The sequence below is a fragment of the Uloborus diversus genome, chromosome 2 (assembly GCF_026930045.1).
Source record: "Uloborus diversus isolate 005 chromosome 2, Udiv.v.3.1, whole genome shotgun sequence".
Classification (NCBI taxonomy): Eukaryota; Metazoa; Arthropoda; class Arachnida; order Araneae; family Uloboridae; genus Uloborus; species Uloborus diversus.
This window is the reverse complement of record NC_072732.1, coordinates 76,677,051-76,704,258: the sequence shown is the minus strand read 5'-3', so window position 1 is coordinate 76,704,258 and position 27,208 is coordinate 76,677,051.

Here is a 27,208-nt window from a genome sequence, read left to right as displayed (position 1 = left end):
CATTATATCATATTTGCGAGCATGATTCCTATTGTTTTCGATATTATACAGTAGACCCCAGAGCCGTGTCCAAGGGGAGGGTTTTATGGGTTTAAACCCCTCCCATTGAAAAAAAAAGTATGTCAAATGAAGAAAATGATTGACTTAAAGTAACTTGAATGTGAAAGCATGGTTTAACGTCCCCCCCCCCCCCTTTCTCTCTGAAGTTTTTCTGTAATTTTAACTCAGTAATTCTGTATTTTTTTCCCTCTAATTCAACTCAGTTGGACCTAAATGCTTGCATTTCTTTCTCTTATAACTTAAAAAAAAATTGCGTAACATTCAACTGTTATGTAATTTACAACTGTTAAAGCTTTGCCGACTGAAATAATATTTTGAAAAAACTTGTGGTAGAAGCGTTGAATTATCTACCGATACAAAGCATTAATATTGCTTATTGTAAGGAGGTAATGATGAATTTGGCATGTGTTGCAGCTATGAAGGTGTATTAGTGATGGTGTTTAGTAATGTAATTTGCATCTAAAATAAGCTCGTTCTGAGCATTATTTCAGAACATAAAATCTGATATGCATTCTCTTACATAAAAAGAATTCGTGGAGAGTTTTAAACACTTGTTGCTATAAACCGCATAGTTAACAGATTTAATTAAAAAGAAACAAGCAAGGTTTGATAAAAGTGAACCTGTAAAATGAAGGAATACTTTGGTCACTTGAGCAGCCAGAATTATTCTTCCAGGGGAAGAGGGGGGGTACAGCAGTACTTACAGGTGCATAAATGTCATACTGGGATCGATAATATGTAGTAAAACTATGAAGGTTGTGAGGGATTGAAACCCCCCCCCCTCCCCAGGTAAGATTAAAACCCCTCCCTTTATGAAAATCTGGACACGGGCCTGGTAGACCCAAATTTTACGCGGGTTTATTTTACGCGGATTTGATTATAATAGTTTTAAGATTTGACACCTTTATTTTATTTTACGCGGATGAATTTGGATTTCACGCGGATGAGCAAACAGATGCCTCTTTCAAAATCGAAACAGCAGATAACGTGTAATAAACTTCCTTTCGGCATGCTATTACTGGAGCTTGGGCCACTGGAGACATTTTTTTACGATTGGTTCGAGAGGTCTTTTCAGAGGAAAAGTTATTAAACTCATACAATTCAGAGCTCACTGAAATAAGAGCTTTTAGAAGGGATAAAATAGGATGCAATCAACGAGGATACCGACATCGATGATAGACAACCAATCCCATTGAAAATTTGGAGGCATTCCTTGAAGATGGCAAATGATTTTTCTGATTGGTTAGTGAAGAAAGTTCCCACCATGAAAATGATGCGAGTGATCATAGATGCGTTAATGCCCCACAAAAGAACTAGAGAAAAATATTTAATGACTGCCAAAAGAATATCATAGCCAGCTCTTTTTTATAAACACTAAGCTAATTCAAGTTTTCTTTATGCTCGTTTCGCATACGTATCAGAATAAGTACACATTAAATTTGTTATATGTGAATTTATTTACCACTAGAATGAAGTTCTTGTTTTTATCTATGGAACCTAACCCCTATTTTAACACTACTATTAAGTCTTTATTTACGCGTTTTGATTTCCGTGGAGCATAACCCTGGCGAAAAATGTGGGTATATATAAATTGACTGATTGACTAAATTAACCTTTTGCCCCCTTCCCCACGGGAAACATTTAAAATGACGGGCCTAGGCAGAGTTTCCCCAAGCTTATGTTTGGAAGAAAGGAAATTCTCAATTTTCCGAATAAAATTCCGAATTTCACCTAATAATGATTACTACACTTAACCTTCTACATTTACCGGTGGCTAAAATTTACATTTGTGAGTTTTGGGTAATTGATGAAAAAAACATGTGCATGCAAAGCGTACCTACATCTAATGAGGAGAGACATTAGGCATCATTCAAAAAGATAAAATCAATTTCAATGCTACTATCGGTCTTCAAATGTTTCGAACTGTCTCTGAAAGTTTGAAGAAGAAGCAAAATTTTTGGGATTTAACAATAATCTGACATCGGAGTGATTCTGATTAGGGATAGGCGAATATCATGGGTATTCGTGGCAACTTTACTGAAGAAAAGCGTTCTTGGCATTCGAAATCAAACGGGGGGTGGCCTAAGTTGCTGGCACTCCAGTTTAATTTTACCTCTTTTAAGTATAAGTTCAGTTTTCTAATTTTTTATATTGGGCAACAGAAGAAAATATTATTGCTGTTTATTTTGAGTTCTTAAGATTTTTGAGTTGAAGAAACTAGACGTCGAAGCGACCGTCGAAGAAAGATTTATTTCTCGCCAAAAACGGCCAAATACATGCAAAACATTTTCTTTATAGTATCTTCAGTTCGGAATTAAAATCATATATTATGAAAGAGATTAAGCAAACATTTTACGCAGTTTCGTAAACTCTCTCAAAAGGCAAGTCTCTGGCGAATGTATGGTAATGTGGTGCTTTGGCGACAAATAATGGATTTGGATGAATTATTTTGCATTTCAATACTGCTTGCTGCTTTTAATTGAAAAAATAGAAAATGAAATTAAATAAAATGACATGTTTTAAAACTTAGTTGATGGGCAGAGTTATGATAACGTGGTCGTGACGAGTGTTCAAAATCTTGGCGCTACAGCAATTACAAAAGTGGCATTAAAATGTAAAAATTCCGCCAAATTAACTTTGGTAAAAAAAAAAAATAAATACAATAAGGTATTGAAGTAATCCGCCAAATTAGTAAAACAACGCATTCAAATAACATAAAAACTACTACATTAAACGGTAAATTAATCCGCCAAATTCATTTTTTATGTCCAGTCTCGCCAGGCGACTGCGTTAGCGCATTAGCGAATTATTTTAAATTTTTATTAAACGTTTAATCATGGCCCAACTTAATTCTTAAAGCGTAGCAGAAATTTAGTGGGCCCATGGTATAATTTTCCTTTTTATTTTTATTTTTTATGTGTGTTTTTAAGGATTAATAATGCTAATTAGGATTTTGTAGAATGAATGTCCTTATTTTTTATGGCGACACTGGAGAATATTCTTCTCTTTTTTTTTTACTTTGTTTTTTATGCTATCTGACCTTTTACTGATGAAGATTTTTAGAAATAATCATGACGGAGATTTTCAGAGAGAGGTCGATCTTACAGTAACCCCTCGTTATATCAGGCTTTGCGGGAGACAAAGAAAAAGCGCGATATATCCGAAAGCGCGGTGTAACCGAGACTAAAAATAAATTTCCATCGAACACATACAAGTAAATTAGCACTCACTATTTTTGACATGGTTTTCAAATGGTTTCGATATACTTCACGAATTTACTATTACACGTATTGAAACTTATACAAGATTTAAATTTAAGTAAATTTTCAGCGTCAATATGAAATGGCGAATAAAGATGATCTTCATTAGCTACAGCATGATAAGAGTGAGCATTCCAATACCCTCTTATTCAAAATAGACTTTCTAATCCCTTCGATTTGCAGTACAAAGGATGTGAAAAAGTAAAAGTAACTAGATTGTTTAGAGAAAATTCTTTCGCCAGTCCAGAGCATTCTTCTTTTCTTTGATGCAAACCTTGATTTGTGCAACTAAGCACAAATCTTTTCTGTGCTAGTAGGTAGTCGGAGAGGTATATTCTCTTCTACTTGGACCAGTATGACACTTGCCTGCTTTCTCTCACTCATTGTAAAGGTCTCAGCTCAGTATCAATACAAAAGAAAACGTCAAGTAGTTTCCAAATTATATCTTAAACTAAAATCTATTGTATATTGCAAGAGTTGCCGCTGCTTTTCCAGCGAATTCAGAAGAATAGGAGCATCTTCGTTTTGTTCATTGACAAAATAAAGAAGATAGACATTTTTTCTGAGTAATATCATATGTTTTCATGTAAAAAATTTCTAAGAAAATGAAATTGGATGAAGCGTTAAGCTTTGACGATTACGCTTAAATCGATGATGATTTAGAATGTGTCAAACATCTGTCAGAACTATCTCTCGATATTGTGCGCAAAAACAAATTGATGTATCCTGATCAGATGAAAAGAAGAAATTGAAACAAAAGTTCCTAAAATGTCTCGAATGCTCGAGGGACTTTTAAATGTTTCTTTCAAAAGGCAAGAAAAACACTTATCCATAACTGAAATGGAAAATTAGGGTTTGCGAAAACCACGTGCGCTGAACAGGCAAGCAACTATTTTGAACTTTATCTTCAAAAAATAAATTATTTGTAAGTAATAATTTTTTTCCTGTATTTTCTACTTTAAAATCTATAATATTTTGTCCTCATATTTTTTTTAAATTCCTATGATAAAAAATAATTCGTGCATTTAACTGGAATCTTTGGAAAAATGCCAATTTTATTCGAGCAACGGAACACGCATAATGCATATGTATATATTTTTTAAATTCTACCTCTTATAACGACCACTCGTTATAAAGACCATTTATATATATATATACGTCGACTGTATATATATATATATATATATATATATATATATATATATATATATATACTAGCAAAAATACCCGGCATTGCCTGGGTCAGTATTAATTATTAGAAACAATCGCAACTTTCCTTCGATTTCGGCTTTAATTGAAAGAACTCAAAACATACCGCTCTGGCATGATTAAAAATCGAGCTTGTTCTTACACATAAAAGTAAAATGGCAATAAGTATGAAGAACGAAAAAGTTTTCTTTTAGAAACGAAAAAACGACATTTGAGCATACATAAATTTTGAGGAATTTCCAAAATATGAAATTAAACTTCACATCTTGAAAAAGATTTATCAGTTATTGTTATTTTTTTTAATTAAACATTGTAGTCTAAGCTGGAGCTGGACAGTAAACATTTTCATCCGAAATTTTTCCAAAGTACGAAGTAAAATTTGGCGATTGTTTGAAATTGCGCGGAAAGACAAATTACTGGAAGTTTTTGTGCTGCTTATGGATTTGCTTAATTTAGTTGGCGGATTATTTACATTTTGACAAAAGTTTTAAAGATTCTTTTAATGGCAATATTTTGGTTACATGGTGAAAACCGAGAAACATTATTACGTAGTCTTTAGCTTCAAAAACAGCGACAGTTGAAAAAATCTGCCTTAGCTATTGAACTCTGTCCGCAAATAGATTTGGCGATATTCCTGCTGGTCGCTTTGATAATGAGTTAGTGTCCAATCAGCACAAATAAATAAATAAACCCATTAATTGCATCAAAGTTACATTAAAATGGAAAATAATCAGCCAAATCTATTTATTATTTGTCAATCTTGATTGACTGAGATTTAACTTGAGAAAAGCCTTGAACAGTCAGACGAAAAGCAAAAATATTCAACGATACAACAATTTATTGTAGCTATCGACGGGGAGTTGATATGAAACACTAAATACTGTATTGAGTTGAGGAAAGCCTTCGAACATGGAACTAAAAAGCTTATAACTCGTTTTTTATTCTTCTTAGAAATTTCGAACAGGTGCCATCTTCAGAAGAAAAATTAGAGCTTTCGATGGACATATAATGTTAGTATGTGCAAGCATTTTTTACCCCCATATTAGAGAATTTGCATGAAAATTGTGTTTTATTACCCCTATGGGGGGTTTTGCCCCCCATAACGGGACGAAAACTACCCTATGTGTTATTCTGACGCGTAGGCTACAATATTGTAAAGTTTCATTAAAATCCATTCAGTAGTTTTTGCGTGAAAGAGTAACAAACATCCATCCATACAGACAAACATTCGCATATATAATAGTAGTAAGATATATATATATATATATATATATATATATATATATATATATATATATATATATATATATATATATATATATATATATATATATATATATATATATATATATATATATATATATATATATATATATATATATATATATATATATATATATATATATATATATATATACAGTGGCTCCCAAAAGTGTTCGTACACCTTGAAATTTTGTAGTAAAACCAAAATAACGCAAAACTGAATTCGAATATGAAGTTCAATTTTTTTTCACACCATTCCTATGCTATTCTGAATAAAACCCAGTAGTTTTTTTTTTTTTTCCAAAATATTGCCAGGTTTTATTTTTGAAATTTGTCAAAAAACGAAGAGACAGAGAAAAAATACGTCACAAAAGTCATAGTACACTGAAATAGTTTCGAATAAATTCATAATTAAAATTATCATATGTGGTTTTTTTTATATTTTTTGCCTTGTAATAATACTTTAAAGTCATTTGCCTTTAATTTTTTGTGTATTTATTCCCTAATATTCTGCTTATTATTTTAAAATGGCAGGTATGCGTAGAACACAACAAACACGATTCGAAATTTGATTTTTTTCCCTCACAGTAGCCGTAAATTGGTTTGAAATGTCTCTAAATTGGTTAATTTATACCATTCTATAGTGAAGTGCTGGATAAAATGTTTTAAGGACAAGAATCGGATCGAAAATAAGGTAAGAAAAGGTCAACTGGCAAAGTTAACAAAGCGTGATTGGAGGTTTACAGTTAAAAAAAATATGAAAAATACACATTTCAGAACTGAAAAAGTTTCTGCAGAGTTGAATGAAACATTTTACGTTTATTTTTTACCTAAAATTGTTCACCAAGTTCTCTGATCAGCTGGATTAAATGGGACCTCTTCCCGCGGAAATTTTCTTGTTCGTGCTGTTACAAATTCTGTAAATAGTAATTATTGTAGGAACGTAACCTGTAAATAGTTTCCCGTAATGAATATACAACCCCTTTTTCATTCGGCTAAAGTATACGACCCCTATTTTCTTTCTTTTCATTGATAACGGTCTACTACTTTAGCCGAATGAAAAAGGGGTTGTATATTCATTACGGGAAACTATTTACAGGTTACGTTCCTACAATAATTACTATTTACAGAATTTGTTTTAGCCGAATGAAAAAGGGGTTGTATATTCATTACGGGAAACTATTTACAGGTTACGTTCCTACAATAATTACTATTTACAGAATTTGTAACAGTGCGAAAAACAGTAAGCTTACGCTTTCCGTCGTAAAATCAATGATAAATAAGCTCAAAACGTTTTGGAACAACGTCTTACTTATAGATGAAAATAAATTCAACATTTTGGGTTAAATTGTTGTATAATTGTCAATAAAAGAAAAATGAGGAATTTAATCTTAAGAACTTAGTTGGATCAGTTAATCAGTACGGTTAAGGTCTTTTTGTGTGAGGGTGCATCTCAGCGTCAGGACTTGGAAATTTGGAATTTTTTGATGAAATAATGAATTATGGTGTTCATTTAAGTATTTTAAAAAACAATTTTAAACTATTAGCCCAAAATTTGTTAATCGGAAAAAACTTTGTTTTTTATCAAGATAACGATAAGAAGCACACGTTCGCGTTTGGTGCCTCAAAATGTGTCCTTAAGCTTAGAAATATCTCCTCAATCGCCAGATTTCAACTTAATGGAACATATTTGGAGATCTCTGGTGGCTAGATTACGAAAATACACCATTGAAACGAAAAGCGAACTAGAAACAGTAAGACTCGTAGTGCGGCTGAACACTTACTCAGAAATTGTACAAAAAAAGAAAGAAAAAACAATGAAATCTATTCCCACGTTTAAAAGCAGTTGTTGTTACTGCATGATATTTTACTAAATAATAACTTGGTAAAAAGTTAGATTATTTCGTAATTTTTTGGCATTTTTTCAAAGTGTACGAAGACTTTTGTGAGATAAAATTTCCGGCACTTTTTGGTTTTTGGTTTTTAAAAAATTAAGTTTTAATGTTTTATTAAAAATTTTCATGTAGTTTTGTTTAAAATGGATCATAGATCTTATAATAAAATACCTATTCCGAAATATTAATTCTAACCAATGGATAAGATCCTATTTCATTGAAAGTCATAGGTGTACGAACACTTTTGGGAGTCACTGTATATTAGGGCAATGTGCGAATACAGGACCCTCCCGAAAAAAATCCTGGATACGGCTTTGGTCATTTGGACCTCCCTAAAAATCTGGGCTCCAAGGCCACAGCCCGGATGGCCTATTTAGTAGTCAAGGAGTCCTGGTAATGTAACGTGGGGCTACTGTACATTGATCCTTTAGCAAATGAATTTTCAAATGTTAATTGCCTTATGGACCACCTTGAATAAACTCCGTTTCATATGCAGAAAGGGAGGATATCTTCCAAAAAAATGATCTTTTTTTTCCTTCTGCCCATTTCTCTTCCAAGAACGTAACTCCAATCTTGCGCTCTCCATTGAGAATCGCGAAATAACAGATAGGTAAAAAACCGAACGGAAAAGAAAAGAATGAAAAAGTAAAAATCGACCGGAAACGGGTGTCCCGTCAGAGTGACGGCTAGGCGGGAAGCTAACCGTTTCCGGGATTCTTCTGCAATGAACATTTCCTCTTCCGATTACGATTCCGAGAATCGAAACCGTAAATTATATGATTGCGTTTATCATCTAGGACACGAAACTATAGTTGAAGACACCACCTATGAAAGTTAACAACGTGATGACATAGTAGCTCTGTGTGTGCTTGACCATCACGTTTTAGCAGAGATCCATTACTGTTGTATAAAAAAAAAATTCAACTCCTAATGCTGCAAAGAATAAAACGAAAAAGGTTCTCTTCGAAGAAAACAATAAAAACTGATATTGAGCTCTAAGAAGTTAAAAGGAATAGACCAAATTTGTTTTACTATACAACGCCCAGTAAAGCTTTTAATTTGCATGATAATAGTCGGGGTCAGGCCTATCTCAACTTATGCATTCGAAACTTGGCCATTTACAAAAAAGGAGGAAAGCACAATTGCAATTTTTGAATGGAAGATTCTGCGAAGTATAATTTGTGGCATGTAAATGAAAATGATTCTTGGAGAAGAAGATTCAATCTATATATAAACAACCTGATATTATTAAATATATTAAAATAAATAAAATAGAATGAACTGGATGGCCCATGTGATCCGAATGCATGTTGACAGCACAATAAAAAAGGTATTGCTTTTTGGACTAAGTGGGACAAAAGGCGGGAAAGACCGCGGTTGAGATGGACTGATTCGGTAGAATCTGATTTTCTCGCATTAAATGAAAGGAACTGGAAATCAAAGATTAATCACAAATCATTATAGAAAAATCTTCAAAGCCTTGCCCAGAACTGGGCTAAGGCCTGGATTTACGTACCCGTAGACCCCGCAGTGCGCGGGGTTGGAGTGGGGGGTACGTTCTTAAAGGGCCCAACGGTCCAACAAATTGAAACAAAAAATCGAAAAAAACTGTCACTAAGACCGTCTAATGTTGCAAATATGCTGGCCCCTGGGGAGGGGCCTAACAGATTTTGTTGCAAGGGGGGGGGGGGGGGCAAAATTTATAGATCCTGGTCTGACTGAGCTGTTTAGTCAGTTATAATGGTGATACAACGCCCAAACTTTCGGAAAAATTCCCCACCATACTGCGAACCAAGATGAATTTCTAACCAAATAAGTAGAGCTCAATTCTTCAGAATACTTTGTCCTCATGCGCAAATAAATATGGAATCAAGTAACCGCAGAAAACAACGAGGATAAAACACAAATTAACAAATAGATTGCAGAAACGTGTTTCGGGGGTTTCATGGAATCCCTTTAAGTCAATGTACACTTTCAACGTAAAGTCATCCGATGACTTTACATCCAGAAGCTCACACTTTGATGCAATGGAAAAAGATTTCCCTTAAACCAAAAGAAGTATGTGCAATCAACTTGTTAATATTTGTGCTTTATTTACGTTGTTTATTGCGGTTACTTTGTTGCTCAAAGGAACGTTTTCGTTTTGATTCTGGAATTAGTCTAAAATCTTACTAATGTGTGAAAATGCATAGAGAAAAAGAAAGAGCATTATCCCTCGAAAATAAAGCATTTCAATTACCCCTAATGGTTATGTTTCATCTCAAATTTTTCTGAGGTTAAATTGAAAAATATTTTGTATTATGCAATGCTTAAAATTTTTCAACGCATGTACCCACAATTATCTGTGATTATTTGGCATATACTGGTAAGTGATGGTAAAAAAATGAATTCAATACTTTGACATCTTCTATACTATTAAAACTTGTGCGCGTCTGTCTGTGTGCGTATCTGTGTGCCTGTAACCCTATCTCCTCTTGACTGTGAATGCATATCAGGTCAATATTAGTACTGTTGAGTGCAGGACAACCAGGGTATGCCAATCCGCCCTGTCTCACCCCCCCCCCCCCTCCCCTAAATCTTAAGAGGCCGGACATTTGATGTCCTGAGTAGGGATGCGCCGATAAATCAGCAGAACCGATTAATTACCCATAATCGGTCACTTTGCCGATTATTTATAGTCGACCAAATTTTGCCAATTAATTGGCAGAAAACATACTTTCCAAAATGATTTGGTTTTGAAGCATACCTTGAACAAGAAACTATGATGCATTTACTAACAATAAATAAATTATTTTCTGCAAACATTACTCTAACTTGTAGTATGAAAGTAACAGAGTAAAACAAAACGAAACAAAAAAAAAAAAGCTTTGAAACTGTGTAAAACTGAATGAAATATAAAAGAACCACTTCCTAAACTTCTTTTATGATACCCTCGTCCCAACTTTTGATAATACAACACTTTTTTTTTTTTTTTTTCAGTTATTTTTCTCCTTCTAACTATACAATTACGATTACACCATATATTTTGCAACTTACTCTTTAAACTGTCGATTTTTGATTCAACAAAACCTTACTCATTATTAAATATCATTTGATTTAAAACAAATTACGTACATATTTCATTATTATTATTATTATTATTATTATTTACAAATTAATGGTTGAAGTAATGTCTTTTTTTTTATTTCGAATAAATATAGACATGTGTACAATATCGCAACATTTTTCTTGTGTCGATACTTTTCTCCTTTAGGATAGTACTTCTAGGTAACCTTTTTGTTTTTTTTAAAGAATGAAAGTCATGGAATAATTGGCCGTTAATAGTTTTAGAATACATTTTCATTAAAAGTGCTCCTAAATTAGCCTACTGAACGCAGGGTCCCCCCACCCCAATATTTTGAAATTTTCATGTCTAGTTATCTTAATGTAATTTTATTAACAATAATATGAAAATTGGCTCTAAGAAATCGTATGAAATTTTGAATTATTTTGGGAAAATTAGTTAAGTGGAGAAAAATGAATCATCCCTCAGAAAAAACTATTAACTATTTCTGAAGTTAAAATATGATTGAGAAATATTATCAACTGCCGATTAATCGGTAATCGGCCAATTAGCTTATCGGCACATTCCTAATCCTGAGGACACCCAGGGGTCAAATCATTTAAATCATTGTCTGCAAACTAGTCAATACTAGTGAGCCAAACGTATTTTTTAATCCCAATTCAAAATCCGTATTTGAGATGCTTGGATAAATTTATTTATAATAAATTTTGTTCATAATTTCTGATTTGCAATTGTCAAAAATATTTAAAAGCTCGATCAAATTTGCAGTTTAGTTTGTACAAATATCAAACACTTAAAAATAAATAAAACCCAGAAAACATGAAGTTTTGGTTTCGCTTTAAATCTGAATAGAGATGCAAACAGTCCGAAAAAAAAAAAACTGGAGAATTTCCAAAAAAAAAAGAAACCGGAAAAAAAACCGTCTTTTTTTCGAAGAAATTTATTTCCGATTCGGAAAAATTGAAAAATTGAATTTCTTCAACTTTTTAGGAAGTTTTAATTGAAATTTTTAGCAAAAAGTGATAACATTAGAAATTTCTCAAACTTAAATTTGATTCTATTTTTATTGACTAATCCAGAAAGAAATTCAATGACTTCTATCCCTTCTTTCTTTAAAATATCCATTCTCACTTGAAACGTTTCCATTTTTCATTACTTTTATTGCCGCAGCCTACTTCTTCCTTCAATTTTTCTGATGTTATTTCCTTCTGATGCTATTTCCTTCTTTCCCCCATCCCCTGCTTGTATGTTAAAATACGGTCTATCTTTGATAATGCATGTTGTAACATGATCAGGGGAGTACACAGGGGGGGGGGGAGAGAAGGGACACGTGTTGGCCCCTGCCAGAGCCTGAAAGGAGCCCAATATTTTCAAAATGAAGGATTACATATAACGGTAAGCAAAATGGGGGGGGGGGGGACAAGTTAAAGTCATCTGTGACGAACCCCAAAATTTCTGTGCATGCCCCTGCGCATGATAATATATTTTGCATATAGATCAGAAAACATTTAACACTATTTGCACAAAAAATGGATTTTTTTTTCACAAAATGCAATTCGGGGAACCTTTTGAGGTGAGCGTATGTATATTATATTCGAGTGTCCCCCCCCCCTCTCAAGAAAAAGAAAGAAAACGGAAGTCGGTTTATCAAGTCATACGTCCCCCTCTTATCTTTTAACTTTTTGGTCAGAACAATTGTAAAAAAAGTTTACATACAATTTAAATTACGGCAACCGGCAACCCGTGCCGACTTGCGCCTGAAAGTGTAAACCAGCCCTGTGTACTAAGCCGAATTAAAAAAAAAAAAATTGGTAGTTCGAAGTTTCATGTTGATGAAATGTTATCCCTGTAGCCCCAGAAAAATATTTATTCTCATTAAAAATATTTAGGTGTCCAGTAAAAGGCCTAAAATCGATAATTTTCTTCAAGAAAAAAAAAGAATATTTTTTTTCGATTTACCTGTTAAAAAATTAGAAATACATTTAAATAAAATATCAAGTTCAAAAATTATTACACTGTCAAAAATGAAACGCTCAATTTTGACGATTCGGCAATCCTCGAGCACTATTTCGTAATTTTCGACGATCCTTTCGTCACCGAATCACGTGATAATTGACGAAGCCAGAAGTCTCAAATTTTTCACGAAATTATTTCGTCCCGATTTCGTCACATTGCAGTGCATTCTGGGAGTTTTCGTTTCAATCTTGTACTTGCTCTTTAAATTATCTTACCTCAATTATTCTAAAGGATTCATAAAAAAGGTTAGTATTTATTGAAATTTGTATGTGCAATGTGGCTTCTTTTATGTATTGTTACATTTTTGTTTAGTGTTGTGTTTGCAGTTGTATTTAAAACACATTAAAATTGAAAACGAACGGTTCGATTAGGTTTAGAATTCTGTGTGCGTTAACTTTGAGTCGCCTCCACGTTAGGCTTAGCTAGCGTTGTTTTTTTCATTTGTAAAAGAAAATGTTGGTTCGTTGACATTTGTTTTCAAAAGCGTACTTCCTTTATTTCGTTAAAAAAACTACAAACATGACTAAAGTTTGTACGAATTGAATTAAACTTACAAAAAAAAAAAAAAACCCCTCCCGTAGCTTAACTAACACAGATGATAAATACAGCGCTTTTATAAAAGGCATAGAACTTTGAAGCTTTTACTTTCAACATGGAATATATTACATGGTCAGGCCCGTGTCCAGATTTTCATAAAGGGAGGGGTTTTAACCCTTCAAGCGGCCGTGACGTAAAATTCCTTCACCCAGCGATGTATTGAAGAGCGGCCGTGTCGAAAAATTTGGCCTTGAATATTCTGCTTCGAGAACGGCTGTGGCGTAAAATTCTATGGAAGAATATTCATGGCGAAATTTTTCGACACGGCCGCTCTTCGATACATCGCTGGGTGAAGGAATTTTACGTCACGGCCGCTTGAAGGGTTTAATCTTACCAGTGTAGGGGGGGGGGAGAATTCAACCCCCTTACAGCTTTTAGTTTTACGACAAATTACTGATCCCAGTATGGCGTTTATTCACATGTAAGGACTGCTGTATTCTTGAAGGATACCTCTAGCTGTACAAGTTACCAAAGTATTCCTTCGTTTCACAGATTCGCTTTGATCAAACTTTGCTTGCTTCTTTTTAATTAAATCTGTTTACTATATAGCATATTGCAGTGAGTATTAAAAACTCTTCACAAATTCTTTTATAATGTAGAATGTATATCAGGTTGTTATGTTCTGAAATAATGCTTAATAAACTAAACAAGAAAGAGCTCTTTGCAGATGCAAATTACATAGCCAAGCACAATCACTAATGCATCTTTTCATAGATGTAACATATGCCAAATTCAACATAAGCTCCTTACAATAAGCAATATTCTTTCTTTGCATTGGTAGATCATTCAGCGGTTCGTCCGCCATACTTTTTACGAAATATTACATCAGTTTGTAAGGCTTTAGCAGTTGTAAATCGCAAAAAACAGAGAGAAAATTAAAATAAAATAAAAACGCTGAACTCAAACTTTTTCATTAAAGTAAATTTAAGTCAAATATACATTTTCTTCATTTTGCTTATTTTTTCCCCAAGGGAGGGGTTTAACCCCTAAAACCCTCCCCTTGGACACGGCGCTGTACATGGTTATGTGTTTTCATTCTTCTCCATGAATTTTACAAAAATAATTCTGTTAAACGAAGTGTATTTTTTAGTTTAATAGTTCAAATTGGTTTTATTCTGCATTTTTATTTTCTTAAACAAATACTATATACCAATCCCCCAATATGCTTACCAGCTTACCCCAAGTTGTTTATAATAATCTCCTTTCCCTGCGGCAGATGTTTCTAGCAATAAGTGCTTATGTTCATTATTTGTGCAGCCTTTTTTTTTTTTTACTTGCATAAACATGAAGTAAAGTAAATATCAGTTTGATAAAATCATTTTAAGATAGAGAAAATATTAATTTCCATAAAGAACTCTATCTTTGTTCTTGATATTTCAGCAGAACATTTTCAATATTTTTTCAATTTTTCCGCAAATTAAAATAAATTATTGAAGTAAAGTTTTTAATGTTTAATTTCGATTTAAAAAGAAAAAAAAATTAATTTGAATTTTGACATCTTGAATTTAAATTATATTTTTCGCAATCACGAGTGTGTGTGTTTATGTGTGTGGGGGGGGGATATGTGTGTTTGTGCGTAGGGGGGTATGTGTACGTGTGTAGGCATGTGTGTTTGTGTCTGCTTGCAGGTATGAGTGTGTAGGTAGTTGTGTGTATGAGTTTGTGTGTGTGGGGGGGGAATGTGTACGTGTGTGGGCATATGCGTTTGTGTCTGTGTGCAGGCATGAGTGTGTGGGTAGTTGTGTGTAGGTAGTTGTGTGTAGGTATGTGTGTGTATGTGTTTGCGTATGTGCTTGTGTGTGTATGTGTTTGTGTACGTGCGTGTAAGTGTAGGATATTGACGCAACCTGGAGATGGTTTTCGCTAGAGGAGCAGCATCGTGAGGCCGGCCGGTCGACGTGACGGTGGCGCTGCAGAGGATGCTGGCGGGAAAATAAATTGATAGGACCTCAAAACAGTCAAATGAAAGCAATAAGCTTTATGTAATTACTAGTTAACTTATGAAATGGAGCGTGGCTTCGAGTGTTGGAGCCCTGGGTTTTTGACTCTATTTTGATAGTGGTTTAAGGAGGTAAAGCTCGGTAAGTAAATGTTGTTTATTGATAACATAGCACAATAAAATCTCTGAAAAAAGTGCAAATAAAATCATAATCACCAGTTTCAGTACTACTTAATTCATAAGTACTTTATTGGAACTAATTTGGGTAGGGAGGAGCACTTCAGAAAACATTCGTGAAGAAAACGGAACACAAAAATCGAAAAAAAAACGGTGTATTTTGGCTATCGATTAAAATAAAAAATAAATTTAAAAAAAATCACAAATCAACGATTTTCGCACCCTTGATTTTTTTATAGCTCAAAAAAATGAAAATTTACGACTTGATGTGCAAAAGAATTAACTCGTTTAATGGCTAAATAATCTCGATTAATTGAAGAAACTCTAATTCTAGAATATTATTCAGAAATTAATTTCAGAAACTAACTGAGAGTCTAGCTGCCTAAATAAAAATTTTGTTCATCCGCTGTAAAAATAACTCATTCTTGCAATCTGCTTGAAAAAAAAAACTGTCAGCATCGAAATAATAATATATTTTGAAAAATATGAAAATGAAATCAGATGCTTTTCAAAGTCACAAGCGAATTGTAGCTTTTTAACTTAAGAAAAAGAACTGAGATTTTAAAAGTAATCGTGAAAACATGTTTTATTTCAGAAATAAACTGCTGAATTTAATCGTAAAACTTTCCTCGAAATAGAAAAAAGATCCATGTGCATGAGGGCATACACCCATGGACTTAAACCTTTACTTATTATGTATATATTCTCTTTTTAAAACTTTTTTAGGATGGATCCAACATCACGAAGATAATCGGAACAAGGACAGACGAAGACTTTTTCATAATTATTACAATATTCTAAATGTTCGTATATTATACATAGATTTCATGTTACACATGTTTGGAAATAAAAATAAAAACTTAGGGGTAAAAAGCAAAGGTATATTTTTATAATTATTTAACAAACATTACACTAAATTAATTTTACCAAAAGATTTATTTCACATCTGCATTTTTTTAAGATTTATATTTTCAAATACCTTTTGCAATTTTGGCAGAGAATTGTTTTCAAAGTAAGAAGTATGAAATGCATGCAATAATAAAGTTCCTGTATTAAACATAAATTTGGCCAAATAAACATTCTACATACAAGCAAAATTAATAAAACAAATAATTAATTGAAAAACAAAAAAGGTAAGGTTTTTCTTAAGATTATCTAATTTTATTTTCTGTATCTAATTTTAGAACAAATATGTACTAACTTAAAGTTCTCCATTTTATTGTACTTTTTCTTTGAAATTTGTGGTATAAGTTGGAAAAAAATTCTTGGTTTTTTTCTCTGGAATCTTTTCATGCGATGCAATGAAGAAGAAACTTCTCAGCAATTTTCTCCCGAGCATACATCGATCTAACTGTGCATAAAAGTGGCACATGATTTATTTTTCCAGAACCCAATGTCTGCTGAGGAAGTAATAATATAATATTCCCATGGGGGCAAGGGCGATGTAGGAATTTCAACATCGTGATGCATCGCCATCCTTGCATAGCGATGTAGTTCAAACAGTTTGAAATATTCTTTCCGCTTTAGGGGCACACCCCCTTCCCCAATTAGGGGTGTTTTCCTTACAAAAATCCAGGCTTTTATCAGATCTTTTTCTAATTTGGTGCAGAGGTTCTTTAATCACATGGGGTAGTACCCCATATGAATACTACACTATGGAAAACTATCCTATGTGGATTTCCAGCATTAAAGGACATCTGGGTCGAATCTGGAAAAGATCCGACGAAAACTGGATTTTTATAAGGAAAACCCCTGTGGGGTTTGCCACACATAGCGGGACGAAAACTACACTATGAGAATTCCCAAACATCAAAAGACAAATGTACCAAATTTGGAACAGATCAGACAAAAATTGAGTTCTTATAAGACCCCTCCCCCACACACACTTGGTTTCCCACTCCATAGCGGGACGCAAACGGGAATTCCCGAGCGTCAAAGGACATCTGTGACAGTTTTGGAAAAGACATGATAAAACTGGTTTTTTGTAAGAAAACTCCTCATTTGGTGGTTGTCCCCCATAGCGGGGCGAAAACTACCCTATGAGAATTCCTGAGCATCAATGAACGAACCTCTATGCCAAATTTTGGAAAGATTCAACAAAAAATGAATTTTTTTCAAGGAAAACACCCCATCGGGGTTGCCCCCCCCCCCCCACCCATACATTGACGAAAGCTAACCTCCGTGAATTCCTGAGCATCAAAGATTCTCTATGGCAAATTTAGAAAAAATAGGACAAAAACTTTTTTTTATATAAGGAGAACCCCCAATGCGGGGTTGCTCCCCCCCCCCCCATCATGGAGGGTTGAAAACTACCATGTGTGAATTCCCGAGCATCAGGGGACCTATGTTCCAAATTTAGAAAAGATAGGATAAAAACTGGTTCTTTAAAAGACCCCCCCCCCGTATTGGGGTTGCCCCCCATAGCGGAAAGAAAACCACCCTCTGAGAATTCCTGAGCATCAAATAACGAAACTCTGCCAAATTCGGAAAGATCCAACAAAAACTGGATTTTTTGTAGGAAAACTACCAATAGGGGTTGCCCCCCCCCCCCCATAGAAGGCCGAAAACTACTCTGCGTAAATCCCCGTGCATCAAAGAGCCTATGTGTCAAATTTTGGAAAGATCCGACAAAAATTGGATTTTTTCAAGGAACTCCCCCCTTTCCTCTTCCCCTTATAAAGTGAAGAAAACTACCCTGCGTGATTCTTGAGCATCGAAGAACCTCTGTGGCAAATTTAAAAAAGATCGGACAAAAACTTTTTTTTAATACGGAGAACGCCCAATGCGGGGTTGTCTGTCCCCTCCCGCCCTCCACATAGAGGGACATAAACGACCTTGTGTGAATTCCCGAGCCTAAAATAACGAACCTCGGTGCCAAATTTGGAAAATATCCGACAAAAATTAGATTTTTTGAAGGAAACCCCCCATTATGGGGGGGAGGGTAATTAGATACGATGGGGAGTTTAATCTGCAATGATTTGTTTTACCTTTTTTAAGAAGTTGTTTGTTTGCATTTTTACATAAATAAAAATTTGCTTGACATATTTTATGTGCCTTTTTTTTAAACAATTACTTGTCTTCTTTTTTTTTTTTTGGATGGGAAGGGGGGGGGGGAGTGCAGGCCCGTTGTTTCAATTTTTTCCCAAACATGACAAAGAGTCTGTACTCAATAAAAATTTTACAGAAAACCAACTAAAACAACGGCCAGTAATGTGTAAAAACATGAATGTTCAAAAATCAAGACGGGAGGGGGAAGGGGGTCAATTGACCCCCTGACCCCGTAAATGACGGGCCTGTGAAAGTGACTATACGCAATAAAGTGGGAAACTACGGTGGTAAGATTCTGAAGTTAGAATTTGATCACACGCACACAAATCTTATAAAATACAGTCGAACCTCGTTATAACGAACTTAAAGGGACCATTAAAATCGATTATTATAAAACATGGTTCGCTTTATCCAAAAAACAATAAACAATAAGACAAGGATTGCAAAAAAATTCATTTCAGCAGTTATTTGTTTTAAGCGTGTTCGAATTAACGAGGTTCGACTGTATTCTCAAAAAAAAAAAAAAAAAAACCTAATGTGCTCAAAGGGAAAAAAAAAGGAAATAAATTTTCTTGAAAATTTACGAAATTAACGTCCTCATATATGACGAAATTAATTTGACGAAACTAATGCTCTCAAAACTACGAAAATGATTGTTAATTTGACGAAACTAGAATGAAGAAATATTTCGTTACATTTGACGAAATTCGCATCCTCAAACCACTAACAAAAGCAGTTTCTTCAATTTGACGAAATGTTCGCTCGGAGCATATCCCTGGAAGTGGTTTCGTCAAAAACAAAGAAAATTTCGTCAAATTTGAAAGTCCATTTCTGAGAGTGTAGCGAACTCATTTTCAAATCAATACTTGGAAATGAATAATAAAAAATAATATATTTAAAATGAAAACTTTAACTTAAAATTGAAAAAACCGATATTTTGAGTACCATGTGGGAGACTTAAATATAGCAAGAGAACAAAAATTGCTAGCTGGATAACTTCTTAAAATTTACCTTACATTTTTAATTATATATAGAGAGAAAAAAATCAATTTTTTGAAGAAAATTAAATTTTAAGCCTCTTGCTGGATGAATAAATATTTTTTGATTTGGATAAATATTTTTGTGGTCCATGTGGGGCTGCAGAGGCAACTTTTTATCAACATGAAGTTACAAACTTCCAAAAAGATAATTTTTTTTAAATTCGGTCAAGTACAATCTTGGTTCACACTTTCAGGTGCAAGTCGGCACGGGATGCCGTTGATCAAAGTATATGAAACTTTTTTGCAGTTTAGAAGTCTTCAGTAATCAATACATATAAGTCATTTCAATGCATTAAAATTTTAACCAAAACTTACCTTTGTTCTTAAGAATCCAGTATAGCCTCAGAGAAAGTTTTTTGCTTTAGTGGAACAATTATAGGCACTTAAAGGGTTTCTTTCCCCCCATACATGCAGAAATCCAAGTTTGTTATCCAACAAAAAATGTATTTGGCAATTTTATCGTAAACATACCTTAAACACAATACAAGTTCTTATTACTTTGAATCTACTTTATTAACTTTTCATAGCATTGAGCAAAAAAAAAAAAAAACTTAACTAACTCTTTCATAAAATTGAACAAAACTTAAATAAAATTTTTTGAAAACACGTTTTTTTTTTTAACTATAAATTCACACAGCAGTATTTAGACTTGGACTGGATTAGTAAAAATCAAAACTCATTATCTTTTATTTTCATAGAGTAAAGTTACATTGCAAGGAAGGTAAATCATAATTATTTTTCTTTCAAACAATATCCATCTATGTTTGAAAGTCAATAATTACACTGTAAAAACGATTCAGAAACGTTCCTAGAAAATAATAGGCAGCTGATGTGTCCAATTTCTGCCAGTAACATATCTCCCAAAACCCAGGAACGTTTTCCTCTAAAATTCAGTACCCTACCTGAAAAATCCAGAAATCTTCCCATTTCAAGCCAGTCGTGTCTCCGGAACTTCACTGATAATATAACAGCTTGGCACCATCCTAATTCATCTAAACAGTTGTCAAAGCAGTATCCCGAAAATGGTCAAAGCTAAGTCAGAATTGCAAGCATTGAGCATCTCGCTTGATTGCAATTCTTGCAAAGTTACGTAGTCCATACTTATTTGCTCCCTTTGGGAGTTAATTCAGCATGGAGGAGCTGTAATCGAAGGGAAGCCGATACACCTTATAAATACTCTTAGTTAATCTTTAAACTGGGAGCTAAAAATATTTTTTGCAACTAAGAGAAGTCTGAATTCGGACAACTTGTAGCAATTTAGGAAACTTTTTGACAATGATACTTGATATTTCCAGGAAGTGGATAAAAATCATTGAAATCCTGAAACGTTACGCGGAAACACTCAGGAACGTTTCGGAATTTTTTTACAGTGTACTATTATTATTTCAAGTTTCAAAGGTAATATAAAATAGAAAATGTAATAGTTACGATCAGACACACACAACCCAATATTATTGGTTGAACGACGATTTGACTTATTTCTGTTGTTTGACCAAGAAAGCTCTCAGTAACAAAACAAAAGGTCTGTTTTTTTTATAATTAACTTACCTTTATGAGTATTTCTGTCAAGCAGAAAAAGAAGGTGTCTGGATTTTTTTATGTTTTTTAAAGCTAAACTCTTGATATGTTCCAAGAAAAACAAAACTATTAAGAAAACCTATTTTTATTCATTAAAAAAAAAATCAATTTTTCCAAAAAAAACCCGAAACAAAAACTTTTTTTTTTCCACCACTTCAAAATTTCCGAAAATTTTACATCTCTAAATCTGAACCAAAATGAATCAGCTTGTTTCAATACACGGACCATTGGTTAATTTCATGAGGAATCACACAATCTCATTAAACTTCTTTGTTTTCGTAAAATTTGATTCTCTTCAGCGTTCGGCACAATTCGGTTTTTATCATTTATTTGATCTTCCGCAACCATTTGTCTTTTCAGCATGAATGAGTCCTTTTCTCCATATGTCCTTGCAATGCCGGTTTAATGTAATGGGCCTCTTTCGCATCATGAGTTTTATCAAATGCCGAAAAATGATAATATTCATCAGACTTTTAGAAATGAAAAATGATAAATTAATCTGGCATCGTAAAAATATTTTCGACCTGTTCAAGTCACTAGATACAATCACAGTTGAGGATTCTAAAGGAAATAGCAAATTTTTTATTCAGAATTGTACAGTTCACCAGAACACATTAGTAATTCACCTGCCCTATCGAATACCAATGACGCTATACTAATGATATTGAAGGAAGAAGTAGGCTGCGGCAATAAAAGTAATGAAAAATGGAAAAGTTTCAAGAGACAATGGATATTTTAAAGAAAGAAGGGATTGAAGGCATTGAATTTCTTTCTGGATTAGTCAATAAATATAATATTACGTGATGTTCCAAAGGACTGGGAAATTTCCTTTCGATCAGCTTACTCTCAACCCTTCACAAAATTCTGCAGATACAGTAAAACCTGTAAAGTTGATCACCCTTGTAAGTTGACCACCTGTCTAAGTTGACCGCTCTTTTCAGGCACATAATTAGATCTGCATTATATAATTCAACCTCTATAAGTTGACCACCTCTTTAAGTTGACCACTAAAGTAGGGCACCGCAAGTGGTCAACTTACACAGGTTTCACTGTCATTCTAAAATATGGCTTGCGGAAATAATTAGACGCAGTTCAACCAAACAAACAAGCGAAATTTCGATGTGGTTTCAGTACCACTGATCATATCCATACAATTAGAGTAATTACTGAAAGAAAATTAATCTCTTAATAAAATTCTCTCTCTCTCTCTCTCTCTCTCTCTGCGTAGCCTTTTTGGGCTACGAAATAGCGTTTGACCCCGTTCTTACTTTTCATCAAAAAAGTTAAGCTTTTATTTTTGATGAAAATTATTTATTTTGATGTCTTTTTTTTTTTTTTTTTTCTTTCGACTCCTTTTCTTTTTTTTTTTTTTTTTTTTGAAAACGATAAAGGATTTTTTTCTTAGAAAGAAAATATATTAAAATATATTACAGCTAATTTCGAATAATACAAATAGGGCTCTTCATTTATTTATATATTTTTTGCCTATTCCGATTCGAAACTTATGATTAAAGCGTCGGTTAATGTTAGTTATAAAGCTTATTATGACTTTCAAAGATCATTTTAAAAGAACTTATAAATTAATTAAAAAAAATGCGCTTAACTCGTTCGGTGTTTTAAAAAACGAGCTGATGTGTGCATCACATGACTTCCTTTTACACCAGTTTAATGTTATTTCCCCATTATTGGCAATTTTAATGTGATTCAATAGTTAACTCTCCAAATATCAGCAACAGTGGCCAAATTAAAACCAAATTTTTAAAAAAAGTCCGCCAAACTTGTCGCCAAGTTGGCGATAAACTTGGCGGCCAAAAGACTGGCGATATATCGCCAAGTGTCCGCCAAATTATAACACCACATGAGTTTGCATCGAAATTAACAATGATTTCCACCCAAAAAGGTGCAAAAGACACTTTAGAAACTCTCGAGTGCAACCAGAAGGGGAGGTGACAACTAGACCCCACTAGGAGTCTACGTACCAAATTTCAACTTTCTAGGACATACCGTTCTTGAGTTATGCGACATACATACGTGCATACGGACGTCACGAGAAAACTCGTTGTAATTAGCTCGGGGATTGTCAAAATGGATATTTCGGGGGTCTATATCCACGTGTGGCCGGGTTGAAAAAAAAAATCAACATTCATTCAGGGGTGAGGAAAATGGAAATAAAGATCGATTTTGAGTGAAATTTTTTTCGCGAATACAATACTTCTTTTTTTGTAAAAGGAAGTAAAAAAAGAAAAATAGGTTTCTTTCTTTTTGCTTCGGGAGATTCAATAAATAAATATGATTCTGCACTTCAATAAATAAATAAAATTCTTTCATTTTTTATAAAAGACCTAGAATTACATAATAACGTAAAAAGTATAAATTATATTCTCCGCCAACAAAGGTAGAGAAAAACAACATTCACCTCCCTTCATAAACACTCAACTGTTCTCTGTATCATTTCTTTTGTTGTTCCTGGATCAGAAAAAAAAAAACAATAGAAAGCGCAGAAGATATACATAAATGAAATAATAAGAAGAATTTTATATTAATTGCAGACGATAATAAATAGCAAAAACAAATGTCAAAGACAGCTAATGATAAAATTTGTAAAAGCAATATCCACTCTTTAATGCTCATTTTCTTAAGGGGGAAGGGGAACCCCCGGTTTTCCACAACGAATTTGTTTGAATGTAATCTTCTGAAAATGTTTTACATGAAATAAAGATGAAAATAATTTCATTTAAACATTTATTTTCTTCAAAAAGTAGCTTGAAAAATATGCACAAAATTTCTTAAAATAGCTCTAAACAATTGGTTCAAACAAAATTTTAAGGTTTATATATTAGTGAGCTCATTTTCTTATCGCCGACATACTTAAGATTGTACGAGGAAAGTTAAGTTCTCTTGCCAGTACGTCATTCTTAGTGTATCTATTACGCTGCGGTATTGATTTTCGTTTACTAAAAAGTGGATAACCGTGTTTAACAAAAATAATGGTAACAAATGACAAAAATATCAACTCCGCTTTTCATTGCAATTGAGAACTTGCAGCATTTTAAACTGCATCGAAATTTCAATAACGACATTAGTTAAAATTTTTGTTGCTAGGATGGATCAGGTCAATGTCATTTCAATATAAGTTTCATATTATTGTATATACTGAAGAATTTCGAATGCGAAAAATGAATTGATTTTCAATCTAATATTCATTTTGCTATTTTTCTGCTGCTCATTCGGAAAATACTGATCAAAAGCTTCACTTAAATGTTATTTTTATCTATTTTTAAGGGACTAATTTAATAAACGAAAAGTTTCGTGGAACCTTTATGTGAACTCTATTGGTAGGGGTTAATTTAAAAAACGCAAAAAAACTTCCTTTTCTTCAAACAGAAAACGCTATAAATCAGATCATGGGCCAATCAAGTACTGCTACTTTTCAGTAAAAAGAATGTATTCATAAGCAGTAACCTTGAATCTCCAATCATAAATTGAGCGCCTTCCCATTGTTGAATGCAAATGAGCTTCATTACAAATGCGGAAAACTCTCAATGCTTACTGTTCCATAATCGAAGATATTTTATTTCATGCCACGCCCCATTTCACTTGTAGGATCTCTGTACAGTGCTGATTTATCTATTTGAAATTTAATCTTGATCATATAGTGGTGGAGCTTAATGTTATTCTGTAAATGAATTATTTTGATACGTGTCTCTTTTTACTTCTTTTTACACAGTAAAGGAAGTATTGCAATCGCGAGAAAAAATTCACTGGAACATCGGCCCCAATTTCCATTTTGCTCACCCCCGAATTTATGTTGAGTGATTTCTCTGCCCTTGGGTGGGGGGGGGGGGGTCTGCACGTGCACATGTACCTAAGAACGTACAGCCCGTACAGTCATGGAAAAAATTATAAGGACAAGCAAAAAGTCACCAATTCTAGGCGCCACTTTGTTGGAAAAGTATGAAATATTTTCATGAGAAAAATACATGAAACAAAGCCTTTCCAAACAAACTTTGCTCAAATTATTTTTTTAATTTTGAAATGGATGAATTTTTAAGGTTTTTTTAGTTTGCCACTTGTAAAAAATTATATGGACACACATTTATTTTGAAACTGGGAACAAAAACTTGCATAATTAGTCGTATCGTATGATTATTTACAATAACTTAAAACTGTTATGCAGTTAAGATTGTTCACTTTATCTCGTTCTTTATCAGGCCGAAGAGCACACAACTCTCTGAATGTGAAAAGTGACATATTGTTGCTTAAAAAAATGCACAATAAGTTGACGTGAAATTGTAAGGAATTTAAACAGATCTAAAACAGTAATTAATAATTTTTTGAAGAATCTAAAAGAGTATGGCAAAAAAAAAGCGTGCAGGCAAGCTGCCCACTCTTCTTAAGCACCAGAAACGAGCAATTGTTCATTTAGCTTGCTTAAAAAGCAGAGTTCTACTCAAATTAAAAGAGAAAGAATGAATTTTGCACTAGTTGAACAGTGCGTAATGTTTTGCAAAAGAATTAAAATGTTACATATGCTAAACTACGGTCACATTCACCATTTACAAAGCTTTGACAGAAGTTTTGATTGGAATTCGCTAAGAAACACATTTCTTTTGGGTCTCGATGGAAATATATCGTATTTTCTGACGAAAAAATTTTTTTCTTTGGACAGACCAGATGATTTTCACCATTACTGGCATGATTTGCAAAACGAAACCTTTTTTTTTTTCCTAACAGCAATTCGTAGGCGGCTTTGTGATGAGTGTGGGCAGGTTTTTCAGTTAATGGAGCACCACCAATTTCATCCATTCGAGATTCCTTGAATTCAGGATCATACGTTGATATGCTAGCTGAATATTTATTATCTGAAGCACCCCTGATCACAAATGGTGATTATTTGTTATACCAAGACAATACAAATTTCCATGTGTCATGTGGATCACACTCATGGTTCGAGGCCAATTTGGTGAAAATTCTGTACTAGACGGCCAAAAGTCTTTATTTAAATCCCATAGGAAATCAGTGGGGCGTTTTAACTAGAAAAGTATTGAAAGATGGGGCACAATATGCAAATTATGACGTACGGACGTCGTACATTGAATTGGCGTGAAAAAATATTTTAAAATAAACTTTAACTGAACTTTCTGAGTCAACGACTGCACGGTTGAAGAGGGTAATTGGAAAAAAAAGTGATTTTGTTGAATATTATTTTTTTTTTCGGGATATATTTGTTAATGTCCTTGTAATTTTTTTCATGTTTCACCTAATGCATTTGTGATAAGTTGTGATTTAACAATTATATTGTAATTTAATTTCATACCAATCGGTTTATAATGTTTCTTATTTACAAGTGTCAAATTATGTTTGATTTTGTTTGCAGTTGATGATTATTTTCATACATATAACACTCATTTTTCAACGCGTCCTTATAATTTTTCCCATGACTGTATCGACGCCCAAGATATTCATTTTGACCATCTCAGTTAGGTTACTCAAGGAAAAGTTATTTAATTCGATTTAATGTTTAGAATGGTTAGAGGTATTTAAATGCTTGTTTTCCATTTTGTTGAGTCGTTAAATACTGTTCTTCTTACATTGAAATTCAAAGGAATTTGAAATGTCTAGGATTTTCCCCCTTTTTTTTAAATAAAAACCCAATGTCAAGTTGCCAGCAAAATTCAGCACCATTTTTCCTGCTGTTTGGGACTATTTAACGATAGCAGAAATTTGGCTTCGGGTTTCCTAAGCATCTCTGAAGGCCATAATTTTTGTCCGCTTGTAGTTTTCTAAAATTTAAAACTCTTTGCATTTAACATTTTTAACCGACTTCAAGAAAGGAGGTTATGAATTCGTCTGTAGCTTTTTATGTATGTTTTCTGATTATTCCAAGACTACTGATTTGAAAAACTCTTTTTTTGTTTGGAAGGGTATACTTCCCAGATGATCCCATGGAAATTTGGTCTGGATCTGATAAGGGGTCCCGGAGAAATCTAAGAAACTTTGAATTCCACACGTTGTGGATACGTAATTCAGCTTACATCAGCGGGCGAAATACATCACAGGTA